Source organism: Lissotriton helveticus, chromosome 1_1, assembly GCF_964261635.1.
Source record: "Lissotriton helveticus chromosome 1_1, aLisHel1.1, whole genome shotgun sequence".
In the NCBI taxonomy this organism is placed as follows: Eukaryota; Metazoa; Chordata; class Amphibia; order Caudata; family Salamandridae; genus Lissotriton; species Lissotriton helveticus.
In genome coordinates, this window is record NC_136057.1 from 856,934,271 (window position 1) to 856,952,739 (window position 18,469).

Here is an 18,469-nt window from a genome sequence, read left to right on the forward strand (position 1 = left end):
GTGGCAGTGATGAACCAGAAGGTAGCAGTGGTGAACCAGTGGGTGACAGTGGTGAACGAGAGGGTGGCAGTGGTGAACCAGAGGGTGGCAGTGATGAACCAGAGGGTGGCAGTGGTGAACCAGAGCGTGGCAGTGGTGAACCAGCAGGTGCTGTGATGAACCAGAGGGTGGCAGTGATGAACCAGAGGGTGGCAGTGATGAACCAAATAGTGGCAGTGGTGAACCAGAGGGTGGCAGTGGTGAACCAGAGGGCGCTGTGATGAACCAGAGGGTGCTGTGATGAACCAGAGGGTGGCAGTGATGAACCAGAGAGTAGCAGTGGTGAACCAGAGGGTGACAGTGGTGTACCAGAGGGTGGCAGTGATGAACCAGAGGGTGCTGTGATGAACCAGAGGGTGACAGTGATGAACCACAGAGTGGCAGTGGTGAACACGAGGGTGACAGTGCTGAACCAGAGGGTTGCAGGGGTGAACCAGAGGGTGACAGTGCTGAACCAGAGAGTGGCAGTGGTGAACCAGAGGGTGGCATTGGTGAACCAGAGGGTGGCAATGATTAACCAGAGGGTGGCAGTGGTGAACCAGAGGGTGCTGTGATGAACCAGAGGGTGGCAGTGATGAACCAGTGGGTGGCAGTGGTGAACCAGAGGGTGACAGTGCTGAACCAGAGGGTGGCAGTGGTGAACCAGAGGGTAGCAGTGGTGAACCAGAGGGTGGGAGTGGTGAACCAGAGGGTCTGTGATGAACCAGAGGGTGGCAGTGATGAACCAGAAGGTAGCAGTGGTGAACCAGTGGGTGACAGTGGTGAACGAGAGGGTGGCAGTGGTGAACCAGAGGGTGGCAGTGATGAACCAGAGGGTGGCAGTGGTGAACCAGAGCGTGGCAGTGGTGAACCAGCAGGTGCTGTGATGAACCAGAGGGTGGCAGTGATGAACCAGAGGGTGGCAGTGATGAACCAAATAGTGGCAGTGGTGAACCAGAGGGTGGCAGTGGTGAACCAGAGGGCGCTGTGATGAACCAGAGGGTGCTGTGATGAACCAGAGGGTGGCAGTGATGAACCAGAGAGTAGCAGTGGTGAACCAGAGGGTGACAGTGGTGTACCAGAGGGTGGCAGTGGTGAACCAGAGGGTGGCAGTGATGAACCAGAGGGTGGCAGTACTGAAACAGAGGGTGGCAGTGGTGAACCAGAGGGTGGAAGTGGTGAACCAGAGGGTGCTGTGATGAACCAGAGGGTGGCAGTGATGAACTAGAGGGTGCTGTGATGAACCAGAAGATGCAGTGGTGAACCAGAGGGTGGCAGTGTTGAACCAGAGGGTGGCAGTGGTGAACCAGAGGCTGGCAGTGATGAACCAGAGGGTGGCAGTGATGAACCAGAGGGTGGCAGTGGTGAACCAATGGGTGATCGTGGTGAACCAAAGGGTGGCAGTGGTGAACCAGAGGGTGCTGTGATGAACCGGAGGGTTCTGTGATGAACCAGAGGGTGGCAGTGATGAACCAGAGGGTGGCAGTGGTGAACCAGAGGGTGACACTGGTAAACCAGAGGGTGGCAGTTGTGAACCAGAGGGTGGCAGTGATGAACCAGAGTGTGGCAGTGGTGAACCAGAGGGTGGCAATGATAAACCAGAGGGAGGCAGTGGTGAACCAGTGGGTGACAGTGGTGAACCAGAGGGTGGCAGTGGTGAGCCAGAGGGTGCAGTGATGAACCAGAGGGTGCTGTGATGAACCAGAGGGTGGCAGTGATGAACCAGAGGGTGGCAGTGATGAACCAGAGGGTGGCAGTGGTGATCCAGAGGGTGACAGTGGTGAGCAAGAGGGTGGCAGTTGTGAACCAGAGGGTGGCAGTGATGAACCAGAGGGTGGCAGTGGTGAACCAGAGGGTGGCAATGATAAACCAGAGGGAGGCAGGGGTGAACCAGTGGGTGACAGTGGTGAACCAGAGGGTGGCAGTGGTGAGCCAGAGGGTGCAGTGATGAACCAGAGGGTGCTGTGATGAACCAGAGGGTGGCAGTGATGAACCAGAGGGTGGCAGTGATGAACCAGAGGGTGGCAGTGGTGAACCACAGGGTGGAAGTGATGAACCAGAGGGTGGCACTGGTGAACCAGTGGGTGACAGTGATGAACCAGAGGGTGGCAGAGGTGAACCAGAGGGTGCCGTGATGAACCAGAGGGTGCTGTGATGAACCAGAGGGTGACAGTGATGAACCACAGAGTGGCAGTGGTGAACAAGAGGGTGACAGTGCTGAACCAGAGGGTTGCAGGGGTGAACCAGAGGGTGACAGTGCTGAACCAGAGAGTGGCAGTGGTGAACCAGAGGGTGGCATTGGTGAACCAGAGGGTGGCAGTGATTAACCAGAGGGTGGCAGTGGTGAACCAGAGGGTGCTGTGATGAACCAGAGGGTGGCAGTGATGAACCAGTGGGTGGCAGTGGTGAACCAGAGGGTGACAGTGCTGAACCAGAGGGTGGCAGTGGTGAACCAGAGGGTGGCAGTGGTGAACCAGAGGGTGGGAGTGGTGAACCAGAGGGTCTGTGATGAACCAGAGGGTGATGTGATGAACCAGAGGGTGGCAGTGATGAACCAGAAGGTAGCAGTGGTGAACCAGTGGGTGACAGTTGTGAACCAGAGGGTGGCAGTGGTGAACCAGAGGGTGGCAGTGATGAACCAGAGGGTGGCAGTGGTGAACCAGAGCGTTGCAGTGGTGAACCAGCAGGTGCTGTGATGAACCAGAGGGTGGCAGTGATGAACCAGAGGGTGGCAGTGATGAACCAAATAGTGGCAGTGGTGAACCAGAGGGTGGCAGTGGTGAACCAGAGGGCGCTGTGATGAACCAGAGGGTGCTGTGATGAACCAGAGGGTGGCAGTGATGAACCATAGGGTGACAGTGGTGAACAAGAGGGTGACAGCGGTAAACCATAAGGTGGCAGTGGTGAACCAGAGGGCGCTGTGATGAACCAGATGGTGCTGTGATGAACCAGAGGTTGGCAGTGATGAACCAGAGGGTGGTAGTGAAGAATCAGAGGGTGACAGTGGTGAACCAAAGGGTGGCAGTGGTGAACCAGAGGGTGGAAGTGATGTACCAGAGGGTGTCAGTGGTGAACCAGAGGGTGGCAGTGATTAACCAGAGGGTGTCAGTGGTGAACCAGAGGGTGCTGTGATGAACCAGAGGGTGGCAGTGATGAACCAGAGGGTGCTGTGGTGAACCAGAAGGAGCAGTGGTGAACCAGACGGTGGCAGTGGTGAACCAGAGGGTGGCAGTGATGAACCAGAGGGTGGCAGTGGTGAACCCGTGGGTGGCAGTGATGAACCAGAGGGTGGCAGTAGTGAACCAGTGGGTGACAGTGGTGAACCAGAGGGTGGCAGTGGTGAACCAGAGAGTGCTGTGATGAACCAGAGGGTGGCAGTGATGAACCAGAGGGTGCTGTGTTGAACCAGAAAGTGCAGTGGTGAACCAGAGGGTGGCAGTGATGAACCAGAGGGTGGCAGTGATGAACCAGAGGGTGGCAGTGGTGAACCATAGGGTGACAGTGGTGAGCCAGAGGATGGCAGTGGTGAACCAGAGGGTGGCAGTGATGAACAAGAGGGTGGCAGAGGTGAGCCAGAGGGTGGCAGTTATGAACCAGAGGGTGGCAGTGGTGAACCAGTGGATGACAGTGGTGAACTTGAGTGTGGCAGTGGTGAACCAGAGGGTGCTGTGATGAACCAGAGGGTGCTGTGATAAACCAGAGGGTGGCAGTGATGAACCAGAGGGTGGCAGTGATGAACCAGAGGGTGGCAGTGTGAACCAGAGGGTGACAGTGGTTAACCAGAGGGTGCTGTGATGAACCAGGGGGTGACAGTAGTGAACCAGAGGGTGGCACTGGTGAACCAGAAGGTGCGGTGATGAACCAGAGGGTGGCAGTGAAGAACCAGAGGGTGGCAGTGGTGAAACCAGAGGGTGGCAGTGGTGAACCAGATGATGGCAGTGATTAACCAGAGGGTGGCGCTGCTAAGCTGCCCGGGAGCCCTGTGGATGTGAGCCCCCGCGCTGCTGAGCTGCCCAGGGGGTGTGAGCCCCCACGCTGCTGAACTGCCCGGAGCCCTCTCAGTCTGAAAATATACGTGCTCAATTGCCTGGGAGCCCTCTGGGTGTGAGCACACGTTGTGCTAAGTGCCCCTCTGCCCCCAGTACATATTTACCCATACCTCACAGCACCATTATGCTCTTGCACCATGAAGTCTGGTGCCTGGATGCTCCTGATCCGTGTAGGTGGTACCATCGTCTGGTGCAGTCAAAATGTAAAGTCATAACTTGCTACACAGCACCAATAAACACGTGTCCCCCCTGGCATCGGTATGCGCATGCACCAGGCGTGCAGCACCCGCATGCCACTGCACCCTACTGCCCAGCGCCAGCATATGCCTGTATGGGGCAGTTTAGTATGAGATGGGACATTGTCCAGCAGCAGCAGATGCTTGCGCCTGAACCCACTGAGCAGGATCAGAATGGCTTTGTACCAAAACGCGCAGCAGAGCTATCTTGGACATCTGAAGGATTCTGCGGTCCTGTGCCACATGTATTTTTGCATCCATGAGTTTCCCGAGCGCCATCCCCGTGTAGCTCCTGTGACCATGAAGCTGCTTTCTCCTCATCTGCTACTCTGCTCAGTCTCTGAACCGTTATAAACAAGATGCACGTGAACTTGCATAGAAGACCCGCCCGTTTGGCCCCGTCCACCACACACTAGCGATATGAAACGTCTTCCCGCCCGTCCCCACTATAATGGCCAGCTCACTCAAGGGACCTCGGCGGCTTTTGGCGCGCTGGCAAAGTTACAGGCAGACGTGCTCACATATTTGTGCAAATGGCAAAAAAATCCGCGAGTTTGCGGGAAAATTCGCGAACTCGCAGATTTTTTTGGCCATTTCGAGCGAATTCGCGGTCCGCGAATTAAAAATTTCGCCCATACTTACATAAAAGCTCCTCAAACATCAGCAGTTTGCATTCTGTTGTTCCTGTGTGTTTGGAGTAAATATTTACCACAAGTGGCGTATTTGCAGTACATTTTTACCACGAATGGCAGGTAATTGTGTGAAGTGGCAGAACTGAGTAATTTGGAGAATTTCACATACAAGCAGGAGACCCCTTCCAGCACAAAACCTAAAGTGCCTGCTTTGGTAATTGGCAGCCAAAAGTGTACCAGCGCAGGGAGAGAGCTATCATGTCACTACGACAATTTATGCTGCAGTTGCTGTCCTGCCCACCATTCTATAAAAGTGTACCTTAGGCAGATGAGACGCCTTTCTTTCTCAGCACAGTGAGTTGCAGTATTCCCCATTTTTATTTACCTGGTGGAGGACATCTCACCAGTGTAATCTTCCTTTGTGGTATTTTTCTCTGTGGGGCCTTATTGCAGGCAAAGTGTACTAAGCCTTGGACCTCCCTGGCCTTCTCCTTCTCTGGCCCATCAGTGAGATCTTCGAAGAAGATAATATTAGTTCCAACCAAAGATGTCTGTTGCACTGCAAATTACTGAAAGTCTTTCCCTAATCAAAATCGAAATGACATGACTTCCTCCTTCCTGACCTATAATTGGAGGCTACTCCCAGCCCTAATCAATTGTCGCAAAGCTTTCATGACAACGAACCATGCATGGCATGCTTTGGCCAAGGGACAGGACTGTGCTCTACTGTACTCCCCTCTCGTTCCGATAGACTGGGCCGTGTGGCTGGCGCCGTTACGGGAGAAGGGGGTCACGCGCGCCCTCAAACAACTCGGCATACATAAGCTGGGAGACCTGTTCAGGGATGGAAAGGTAGTTTCTTGGGACCAGGTTGCCTCTGCCCAGATTCCGGTGTCGTTACTGCACCGTTTCCACCTGCATAGGGTCCGCGCAGCACTCCAAGAGCTGCTGGGCCCGGACATGGAGGAATCTCCCGAGCTTCCAGAGCTGACGTACGTGATAAAGACGCCCTAATCCAGCAACTTGATCTCGCGTTTATACAGAGCAGGACTGGAACACAGGGAACAGCAACCCTCGAAAGCCCGGTTGGCATGGCAGCGCGACCTACATACACAGATAGATGATGCAATGTGGAAATACTGCTGCCACAACACTAAACAAGCACTGGCGTTGCCAATAGGTCTCGCATTAGGAAAGTTTGCGCTATTGGTCTTGTAAATGACAATTTCTTTTATTTATGTGTTGGTTTTGAAAATAGCTAAATTAATAGCTTTGTCATTTACAATGCCAATAGTTTTAACTTTTCGCAAATGTGACACCTATAGTATTTGTAATGCAACATGTTTGTATTTTCGTGACTTAGATGTATTGATATTACAAATTACAATGGCTTTTAATTGTTTTAAATAATTAATACTTAAATAAAAGTGATTTTAATTTATAATGGCAATAGCTTAAACTTTTGTAAATAACTTTTGTGAAGATTATGTTCAGTGTATTTTATTGTGACGAAAATCCAAGAACAGAAGTGAAATATTAACATCTTTTTGTGACATTTGTAATAAAGCTTGAAACCTTGAGAGAACATATGTAAACCAGTTGTTGTTGAATGGTTGCGCAGATTGATGCTGGGGTGGCGCTGAGGGGTGCTGTGGTGGTGCTGAGTGGTGCTGTGGTGATGCTGAATGGTGCTGCTGAGTGATACTGGGATGGTGCTGAGTGATGCTGAGGTGGTGCTGAGTGGTGCTGTGGTGCTGCTGAGTGGTGCTGTGGTGGTGCTGTGGTGGTGCTGAGTGGTGCTGTGGTGGTGCTGAGTGGTGCTGTGGTGGTTCTGAGTGATAATGATTGATGAGTGATAATGTGGTGGTGCTGAGTGGCGCTGCTGAGTGATGCTGTGGTGGCGCTGCTGAGTGATGCTGTGGTGGTGCTGCTGAGTGGTGCTGTGGTGGTGCTGAGTGGTGCTGTGGTGGTGCTGAGTAAAAATGTGGTGGTGCTGAGTGATAATGTGGTGGTGCTGAGGGGGTGAGATTGTGTGTGAGGGTGAGAGGGTGAGTGAGGGTGGGGGGTGTGAGGGTAAGGGTGAGGGAGGGTGAGGGTGTGTGAGAGTGGGGTGTGTGAGGGTGAGTGAGGGTGTGTGGGTGGGTGAGGGGGTGTGGGGGTGTGAGGGTGAGGGGGGGTGAGGGTGAGTGAGTATATGTGAGGGTGAGAGAGGGTGAGTGAGGGGGTGTGAGGGCGAGGGTAAGGGTGAGGGGGTATGAAGGTCATAGAACAATCTCCCCTGCAGCATTGTACATATCAATTAATAATAGTGCCTGGCAATGGTCATCCTACACCCATGATGGAGAAGGAAATGGAGCATCCCGTATGTAGAAGAAAATCGAGCGGAAACCAGAGAAAGAAAGTGACTGGCTCTCCTTGGAAAGAATGAACGCGGGAGATGAGGCGAATGCGTCACAATGTTAGAAGACATAAACCACATCACTGGTTAGGCAGCTGATTCCAGTACAGAGTCTGCCATGAATATGATTATACATTTCGATTTCGGGTACCTGAAGATGCACCAGAGCTGCTGATAACCAGCCATGCCCTACAGGGGGAGCCAGCGAGTGGGCGGGAGGGCCTGATCTTTTGGAATGTGTATGTGCTAAGATCGGAGTTGAAGGGATACGATAGCGATGAAGGTGGAAAAAAAGAAGTTGGGAGGGTATAGATAGAGAAAGAATCCAGATGCACAGGGCATCTGGATTCTCATCTTCATAACCACAATGGAGTGAGTCAGCCAGTCCCACCACACCGGAGTAGTGTACAATATAATCATGATAAACTCTGTGTCACAAAATTAAGCACCCGGGCTCTCCTTGTAATGTGCTGCATTCATACTATAGCCAGGTGTTTATTTTAATTTTCTGTAATGAAGGAAAACACAAAAATAATAGTATTTAATTAACTAATCAGGGGGCATGAAAGTGGCGCTGATTCAGAACAAAGAAATGCAAGCTCAAAGTGAAAGCTGCACCTTTAATAAATAAATAAAGGCACACTGCCATGAATTGTGTTAGTGGAGTTCACCTCTGCTACTCCTTTACAATAGTATTGAAAGCGGCTCAGTGGAGTAACATTTTAAGTCAAAGTGTTGCCGTGCAAACTCGGGAACTAAGAGGGAATGGTGCGTGGTGTTTCAAGCTGCTTGCATAGTACTTACTCAAAACTACGGTCTACAAAATAAACCAGCAGGCAAAGAACAACAAGGGAGGAAGGGTGACGAGACGCATGGGGAGCAGCAGCCTTTGATGTGCCGGCCGGCCATGCAGTGAATAATTAGGGGAGGAGAAATGCCGGCCTGAGGCCGATCGCAAAGCAACAGATGGCTGTGGGGTATGACAACAGGAGAGAAAGCCTGTGAGCTTATGAAGCTACAAACACTACACGATTCACACCACACACAGACAGGGCCTCATTCTATCATACAGAATTAAGACACCTACTTTAAACCATGTATGAGTATTAGGAATCTTGCTCAAAGTTTACTGTATTTTTAGGATTACCCTGCTCACAGTCTCTTCTTTCGTGGGTTAGACATACTGCTCTACTGGCATTACAAACCCAAGAAAATAACAACAAGACAAGAGCACAGCAGTGACAGCGCAGCCCTGAGGGGAGCACGTGCCAACACCCACATCTCTGGCTCACGCGACGGCGGTGAACAGTGTCGGTTCAGCAGGTCCGGGAGGGAGCATTACAATGTAAAGAGGCTCCTCGGGCAGGATGTGAGCCTGAATCATTCACAGAATCATGATCCTCAACGCACGAGGGTACTCGGTCAGCGTCGGATTGGCATTCGGGCAATATGGATGCGCTCGATATTACATGAGCTGAGCCGTCACGAACACGCATAACAATTATGCACAATATGAACCAGGTCGTAGTTGGTCTAGGAACGCTACGCGCGTGTTACATTATCCGCTGGTGACGTCACCGGTTTATCGCTAAAGCGGGGGAGTGATTCTATGTACTTCCTATAGTAAACAAGTTGTGAATGAAAGAAGGGACAGAGAGGAGGAAAGGTGGGAGGGAACACGGCCTGGGGGGAGCTGGCTGGGGAGGGGGAGGAGAAATCCAAGTAAGGCTGTGTGCGGGGAGAGAGAGGAGAGGTGCTGGAGCTGAGGAACAGATGGGCGTGAAAGTTTATGGCCCAAAAGCGCGTGCCTGTGGCCACGTGAACTCGAAGAAAACCGCACGAAAAAACCCTTGGTTTCACGAGTATTTTGAGCACTTGAATTCTCGCTCCGATCAATGCGCATGCGCATTGATAGGTCGCGAGACATAAAAAGTGTCGCTTAATGCTCGGCATAGACTAATCCATTTTAAATTTCTACAACGTGTATATTACACTCCAGAGCGCTTACACAGATACGGACTCCGCCCAACATCGGAATGTGAGCGCTGTCATGCCTCGGTGGCGGATTTCCTACATCTAGCGTGGTCCTGCCCGGGAGTTAACAAATTCTGGGACGATATTTTTCCAGAACTAGGACAAATACTAGAGACTGAGCTCCCAGTCGACCCAGCGTTGGTGTTGCTGGGACACTCCAGGATACTCCCACCGGCGACTCGTCGCCTGGCCGATATGGGCCTACTCATGGCTCGGCGAGTGGTGGCACAATGCTGGATGCGCGGCCCGCTGCCAACTAAGCACAAATGGGCCAGGGATATGCTATACAGCTGTACCCAATCACAGTCCTATAGCGAACTCCTACCCCCTGGTAGCAGACCGAAGAATTTTTGGGGCCTGTATCTGACTTACAGCTCCACTAAGGACAGCGCGGACACAGTTCGGGAGGAGACGGAAGTTGACTTGGAGCGGCAGGGAGGGGAGGCGGGCCCTGAAGATTAGATACACATTACCCTGTAGTCCTAGCGGGAACGTGGGGAGTACACTTGGGACCTGGGTGATGCTGGAGGGATGAGGGACACTTAGATAACACTCACATTGGGGTGCACACAGAACTGGGGGACTAACCTTGGGTCCAGGGGGTCCTGGCGGGAGAGTGGGGACTGCGGGAGGGGGTGATGCGAAACCGGCGTTAACGTGGACAGGGTGGCACACAGAACTATATCAACATTGTTGAAATAGCGTTTGGCGTATAGGCAGTCTGGGGGGGAGGGGTGGGGTTGGGCGGGACCGTTGCGGGGGTTATGTTAGAATCGGGTCGCTTTGGCAGACACACACACTTCACCGCGTGACTCCCTCAATATCGCATCCATCATGTCTACACTCATTCAAGGATGAGGGAACGGGGTGGGGGGCGCCGGCATGTTATGAAACCGGAACAGGTAGCACACTCTAGGATAAGTGTCGCCGGACCTCCAGTTTGACGGCTCATTGGCTTTGTACGTTGGATATGCTCTATGCACTAACATTGCTCTAGTTTGCTGCCGGCCCCCGGGTTGTAGGCGGAAAGCTGTGTGTGTGACCTGATGCCGAATAAAAGTTTATAACCAACAAAAAAAAATACAAAAAAAAATGAAATTGTCGCAAAGCTTTAAGTAATTGTTCATTGGGTTCCTTGCTCCTGGATTTCTACCTAAACCATTGCCTGCTTACCTTTCCCTTATTCCTCTGCATTCTAGTTGTCTTCTACTCCCAGCCTTTCTTTTTTTTCTATCACTGTTCAAGATGGTGACTCCAGCTATCATCAGGCCAACTTATCTCCAGTTTACCGCTCTGCATCTTCTGTGGTCAAATCATCTCAGCTGTCCAGGGACTTTTCGATTGTTTCTGGAGGTTTTTGCCCATTGAGCTTTTATCCTCCTTGGGGCTCCCTCTGGAACGCACTATCTACTAAGGGGTTTTCTGTGTCAGCAGTATTGTGGCCATTGGAAGGGGTCACCCTTATTTCTGGCAGGCTAGGTCCGTTAAGATTAGGCTGTTCAGTCCGAGAAGCAGTGTAAGAAGCCAAACCAGGCATTAGGTCCCTGACACAAGCAGCACAGCAGCCCATCTTGGTTGAAATGGAGATGTGATGCTGTTCTTCTCTCTTCCTTTCAGGCAAGTACAGCAAGTTTACTTTGCTCCACTGCATTGCGTGACTTATACATAAGTCTGTGCTTGGGTTTCTAAGGATAGAATTTTATTTATTTATTGTATTTATTTAATGCTATTTTATATAGCGCAAACTTTATACGAAGGTGTCAGACTGCTTTACATAAGAACCAGTTGCAAAACATAAGGACTTAGGAATACATGCATTACATAAAATATACAAACAGAAAAAATTTCAAATGTACAAGATGTAAAGTCACACAAGGTAGAGATACAATCAGAAAGAAAAATTGCAAATGTACAAATAGTAAAGTCACTCAAGGAAGAGATACAAATGGATATACTCTAAGAGTCACATAGGAATGGTAGAAAGTACAAAGGTCTACTGCATATACTAGTGATTAGAGTTATCTCTATATACATAAGGAAGGGATACGAATGGATATACTCTAAGAGTCACATAGGAATGGTAGAGAGTACAAAGGTCTCCTGCATATACTAGTGATTAGAGTTATCTCTATATACATAAGGAAGGGATACAAATGGATATGCTCTAAGAGTCACAAAGGAACGGTAGAGAGTACAAAGGTCTACTGCATATACTAGTGATTAGAGTTATCTATGTCTTCTGTTTAGTTATGCAGGCACTGGACATGAACTCCTCCTTAAATTCAGGAAAGGCCTAAAATCGTGGCTTTTGTCAGCTTAATTGTACCACTGTGTCCACTCTTTTTTCATCTATACCAAAGGCAGCACCTAGAAGCCTCAGGGTATTTGGTGCGCTTTATACATTTCTCATCATCATCATCAGGAGTGATAGTAAGGAGGATGCAAGCTCATGGACAAATGGGAAAGCTTTATCTCTAGGCTAGAGAAACAGTTCTGTTCCTCAATGTGTTACTGCTACTTTCTTGTAAGTTTCTATAGCCACCTTTAAATATGTTTGTGCATCCTGCAGTATTCATCATGGATGACCATGGTGTCTGTGCACAGCTTCACTGCTTTTTTGCTAGATTCATGCTATAGAAATACCACATTCCTACATACAGATGCGACCCTTGACCTTCCTGGTAGGTCACCCCCCGCTGCAGCTCCGCTGTCACCCCGCTGTCTCCTGCTGCCGCCGGTGTATCGAGGCCCTCCACCACCCGCAGGCTCCACCTGCGCCTCATCCCTGGTGGCCAGTGGTGGCCTTAGTACGCTTCGCTTACTGCCTGTTGTTTTGTGCCTGCTTTGTAACTGTCTGTGCCCCCTGCCCCCAGCTCGCCGCTCTGAATCTGTGCCCTCTTTTATTCTGTACCCCTCGCCGTTCTTTGTACCCCTGTGCTGACTTGTGCCTCTGTGCCCCTTTATTTTGTTCCCTTTTCTCTTCTGTGCCCCGCACTGGTCTCCTGCCCCACATCCCCGCCGCTGCCTCCCCTGCGGCCCGGCCCCCTCCGCGCCCATTCGTTCACCCGTCCCTCGCCTCCCTGCTGCTCCTCCCTCCCCACCTCCCATTTATGGCTGCCACTAGCTGGCTGGCGTGCCGCAGGCACGCATAAGGCAAGCCCGTCTGCGCCCATCCGCGCCTGGACCGCGCCCACCGCCAGAATCCCTGGCCCCTGCATCAGCCATGAAGACCGCCTCCGTTACGACGCCAGCACCCTCGTCGCTCTCAACCCAGGAAGAACCCACACCTGCTGCAAGGCCGCCCCGAAGCGCACCCACGGCCCCTTCACCTGCCGGAACTGCAGCTTCTCCTGCCTCAAAAGCGCCAAGACGCCTGCCATGCCGGAACCCAACCAGCTTAGATGCATCCTGATCAACACCCGCTCCGCACACAAACATGCCTTCGAACTCTGGGACCTACTCGACCCCATATCACCGGACGTCGCCTTCCTGACCGAGACCTGGATGAACGAAACCTCCTCGCCAGACATCGCCATAGCCATCCCAGACGGGTACAAGATCACCCGCAGAGACCGCACCAACAGGGTCGGAGGAAGAATCGCCATCGTCCACAAAAACACCATCAAAGTATCAAGAAACACCAACAACACCCTCAGCACCGCCGAACACATGCACTTCCAGATCCATATGGACCCTAGGACTACCCTAAGAGGTACCCTCGTCTACAGACCACCAGGACCCCGGCCTCTATTCTGTGACTCCAGCGCCGACCTCATCAACACGCACGCGCTTACCTCCACCGACTACATCCTCCTCGGAGACCTGAACTTTCACCTGGAGAACAACAATGACAGCAACTCCTCCACCCTGTTCGACAATCTCGCCAACTTTGGACTGAAACAGCTCGCCACGACGCCGACACACAGCGCCGACCACACGCTAGATGCCATCTTCTCCTCAAACCCACACGTCACCTTCAGCCGCGCCTCTGAACTCACCTGGACAGACCACCACTGCATCCACTTCTCTTCCGAAAACTCCTCACACACCACCACACACTACAGACCCCCCGCCGCTGCTGGGGCAAAGTCACTGAAGAACAACTACAGACAAGCCTTGCACTCAACCCTCCGACGGACCCCACCAACCCAGATGAAGGTGCACTCTCCCTCGAACGCTGGATGAATGACTGCGCCAAAACCGTTGCCTCGCTGAAAAACCCCACCAGTAGAAACACCAGCAGAAGAGTCAGCTGGTTCACCCCGGAACTCCTTGAATCAAAACGCACCTGCCGGAAACTGGAAAACATATGGCACAGCGACAAGACGCCAGACAGCTGCACTGCCCACAAATACGCCATCCGCAACCACCACCACCTCATCAGGACCGTCAAAAGAACCTCCTTCACAAACCGCCTTGACAACAACGCACACAACAGCAAGGAGCTCTCCACCATTGTGAAGGAACTCTCCAACCCCAGCTCCAACGCCAACGGCAACGACAGCCCACCATCACAAGCCCTGTGCGACTCCCTTGCCACCTTCTTTCATCGGAAGATCACCAACATCCATGACAGCTACAGACCCCGGACGACCCCTGCCGACCACACCGCACCGAACCCACGCCCCCCTCCGCCCATGACACCCTGACAACCTGGGCCAACGTGAGCATCGAGGACACAATCAAGACCATGGGAACAATCCACTCCGGTTCCCCATCCGACCCTCTCCCGCACCACATCTTCAACAAAGCCAGCAATTCCATCGCACCCCACCTGCACAAAATCATAAACCTCTCCTTCAAGACCGCCACCTTCCCTGAGAACTGGAAGCACGCAGAAATCAATGCCCTATTGAAGAAACCCAAGGTGGATCCGAGCGACCTCAAGAACTTCGGGCCCATCTCCCTGCTTCCGTTCCCAGCAAGGTCATCGAGAAGATAGTAAACACCCAGCTCACCCATCACCTCAAAGACAACAACATCCTGGACCCGCCCCAATCAGGTTTCCGCAGCAATCACAGCACCGAGACCGCCCTCATCACCGCCACAGACGACATCAGGATCCTACTAGACAACGGTGAGACGGCGGCCCTCATCCTCCTGGACCTCTCCGCTGCCTTCGACACCGTCTGCCATCACACACTAAGCACAACGCAGGGATCGGAGACAAGGCCCTGGACTGGACCACCTCCTTCCTCTCCGGCAGAACTCAGAGAGTCCGCCTCCCCCCGTTCCGATCCGATGCCTCCGAGATCATCTGCGGCGTCCCTCAAGGATCTTCCCTCAGCCCGACGCTGTTTAACGTCTACATGGCTCCACTAGCACGCATCGCCCGACAGCACGACCTCAACATAATCTCCTATGCCGATGACACTCAGCTGATCCTCTCCCTCACCAAGGACCCCCGCACTGCCAAATCCAACCTCCACCAGGGAATGAAGGCTGTCGCAGACTGGATGGAGGACAGCCGCCTCAAACTGAACACAGACAAAACGGAAATCCTCATCCTCGGGTCCAACCCCTCCGCATGGGACGACTCTTGGTGGCCGAGGTCCCTGGGGTCCCCCCCAGCCCCCACCGACCACGCACGCAAGCTGGGAGTCATCCTCGACTCGAAACTCTCTATGACCAAACAAGTCAACGCGGTCTCCTCCACCTGTTTCAACACCCTCCGCATGCTCCGCAAGATCTGCAGATGGATCCCGACAAACACGAGGAAAAGAGTCACCCAGGCCCTAGTCAGCAGCAGACTCGACTACGGAAACCCCTCTACGCCAGAGCCTCCTCCAAGCTCATCGGCAGACTACAGAGAATCCAGAATGCCTCTGCACGCCTGATCCTCCACGTCCCGCGCCGCGACCACATCACCCCCCACCTGAGGAACCTGCACTGGCTCTCCGTCGACAAAAGAATCTCCTTCAAGCTCCTGATCCACGCACACAAGGCACTCCACAAAACCTGCCCAGCCTATCTCAACAGTCGACTCTCCTTCTACGTACCCAACAGGAAACTCTGCTCTGCCCACCACGCCCTGGCCACGGTCCCACGCATCGGAGAACTACTTCCGGAGGCAGATCCTTCTCCCATCGTGCCGCCAGGACCTGGAACACCCTCCCGCGCTATCTGTGACAAAGCGAAGACCTGCTGACCTTCAGGAGACAACTCAAGACCTGGATCTTCGACCAATAGCAGCAGCACCTCCCCCCCACCCCCCCAACACCCAGCGCCTTGGAACCCTCACAGGTATGTAGTGCACTTTACAAGTTATATGATTGATTGAGATGTTATTAAATAAAATGTAGATGTTTTGACTTGAAATATCTATGGGTGTTATCTTATTAACCAAAGGAAAGGAGGGACTTCAATAGTCGAACACATACTGTTGTTGCAGGTATTTCAATAGATAACGCCTGTGGCCTGTCTTTAGTTTGCATAGACAGAAAACAGTGGAAATATTGCTCCTTGGATTGGTTAGTTTATTGCATCTGAGCATCAGGTTGTGGTTGGTAGGTGGAAGAGCAAAGGGTGTCAAGGCTCAGGACTATAAACAGTTTCTTCCAAAAATGGTATATGAACTGTAGACCTCTGTCGGTTATCAATATGTAGGGCAAGGTGAAATATGAATTTGAAGCACATTTTAAAGGAAGTGGTTAGCTAATTCTTTAGATAATGGTAACTTTGAGTGGGATAAGAAGAACCATTTTGGTTAAGTGTTGCATCACCAATAAAAGAGTTGTAATACCATTGGCACAGCACCAACTCCAAAATAAAACATATTAGGATGATGTGCCACAGATGGGAAACAACACAAAGGGACTGCATTAAATCACTGTGTATATTTGTATTGAGCACATACATCATAAGTCTGGACAAGTTCAAAAACAGTTTTAGGCATCGAGTTCCACCAGAAATATTACTGCACTAAGTCTAAAGTTTTGTCAGCAAGGTACCCAGACAGGCATGAAGTATGAACCCATCTAATTGCCTCTTTTTGTAGAGATGTAGTGGGAATGGCTAAGGCTTCTGTCTTAAAAAAGGCTCTAACAAAACATTCTAGTTCTTGTCTTGTATAGCCACATCGGATAATTTCAATAGGCACCCTAGGCGAAGTTCATCAATGTTTCGTGGTTCTCAAGTCTTCTCAGTGATACCTGCTCACCGATTCAGAAGAACTCATCTACATTGTTATTCTTATCTCTGAGTCAATATATGGTAATAACATTTTTGTAATTAAAGAATAAAGTCTTCCTTAATTATCTAGACAAAAAGGTACTAGTGGAGCAAAGGTATTGCAAATTCCAATGAACTGTAAAAGTGTTCTTGTGGGACATGGTATTTTCATCTTGAAAGGCACGTTTGATAGCCAGTAATTCACGATCTGCTATTATTGAATTAATTTATGCTGGGGCTCACTTCTTGGAAAGTAAAGCTACAGATTTCTGCTTTGGCGGTCCACTGAAACTCACTCCTTTTTGGAGCTGATGAGTAACTGGAAACACCAAATGCCTGATTTAGATCTTGTCGGAATCAGTCCCATTGTAATTTTTCTGTCAGATTTCCCAATCGCCTCACAAGCATCTAAGTAGAGTGGCAGACTGCCTGTCTGCCGCTCTATTTAGATGCTTGTAGGTTGATATGCAAGAGACTGTCGGGGTGCCGCTGTTTCCACCAGATTTGTTTACACGCATTGACGACGACATAGGCAAAAGCGCCTGTTTGAGGTAGGACAGTCAGATTGTCTGCCGGGCCAATAACGATGTGCCTTTCCGCTGATGTAACTATGGCATGGAAACCTAAACACATGAGTTGCCGGATTAGAACGGATACAAGGCTAAAACTTACTTTCTCTCTGTTTTACACTATTACGGTCATTGAGCCCATCGCCCAAGTCCTGCTTTGCTGCGGCTAGTTGATCACAAAGCAAATCAAATCAACAAAGTCATTCCTGTAATCGACAGTAAACTTCTATTATACTTGTTACCTTTTGACTTGTCTGTTAGCATTTGATCTGGAGTCATGCATGTTGAAATCTCTCTTACAAGCAATAACATACATATGTGTATAACATTATCATTTAAGAAATTTAAAGAAACACACCTTTATTATTTAATTGTAATTTTACATTTGGTGCAAGTTATCTTCTTGATATTGGACACATGAACAAAAACAAAGACTGCACCGTGTTTAGCCTTTTTTTTTTGTAAAAACAATTTTTATTGGCATTTCAGATTAGAACATTGCAGTACAACGAATCATTTTGTAATAATTTCTGATAATATAGGATAACAGTCCTCCTCTGATCATATGCCTTTTATGATAACAATCCCGCAACTAATCCCTCCCTGCATCCCACCCCCCTAGTCAGTGCGCCGTTGTCTTCTCTCTCATTAGCCAATAATCAACAATCCGTCACCTCCTCGAGCCAGTCAAGGGGAGGAGGTAGGTAATGCATACCAGTGGGGGACCTGAACTCTCGGGATCTCCGTCGTTACTCGTGACAGTGGTGCACCGCACCGGGAATGGGGAACCTCACAGCCAAGCTACCCTATGGAGTTGCTGTTCCGCTATCCTCGCTTTGGTCACTCTCAGGCATTTGCAGCGCGGTCACTAGGGCCTCCCACGCCCTGGCCGTCTCTAACGCCCTGTCATTATCTAGTCGCCTGGCCTGTTGCAGCCGCAACGCGCTCTCTGCCTTCGCCCACCGCTCCAGGGTGGACCTCCAACGCGAGTAGCTGGGGCCCCGGTCGGATTTCCAATGCATGGTGATTTCCCGTTTGGCCAGTATCAGGCCCAAGTCATAAAATGTGCTGGTGATGTGAGTGCGGGGGGTGTAAGGGAACCACAATATTAAACAAACGCCCATATCCGCTTCAATTTGCCGATCCGTGACAGCATTCAGGCAGGCCACCACCGCCTCCCAATAATCAGTTAGCTTCACACAAGACCAAAACATGTGGGCAAAATCCGCGCCTTCCACCCCACACCTAGGGCAGAATGAAGATGCACCCTCAAAATACTGTGAGATCTTAGCTGGCGTCAAGTAAGCCTGTGTTTAGCCTTGTTAAGCATTCTCCGAACATTTCAGCTCACCACATACCAGCC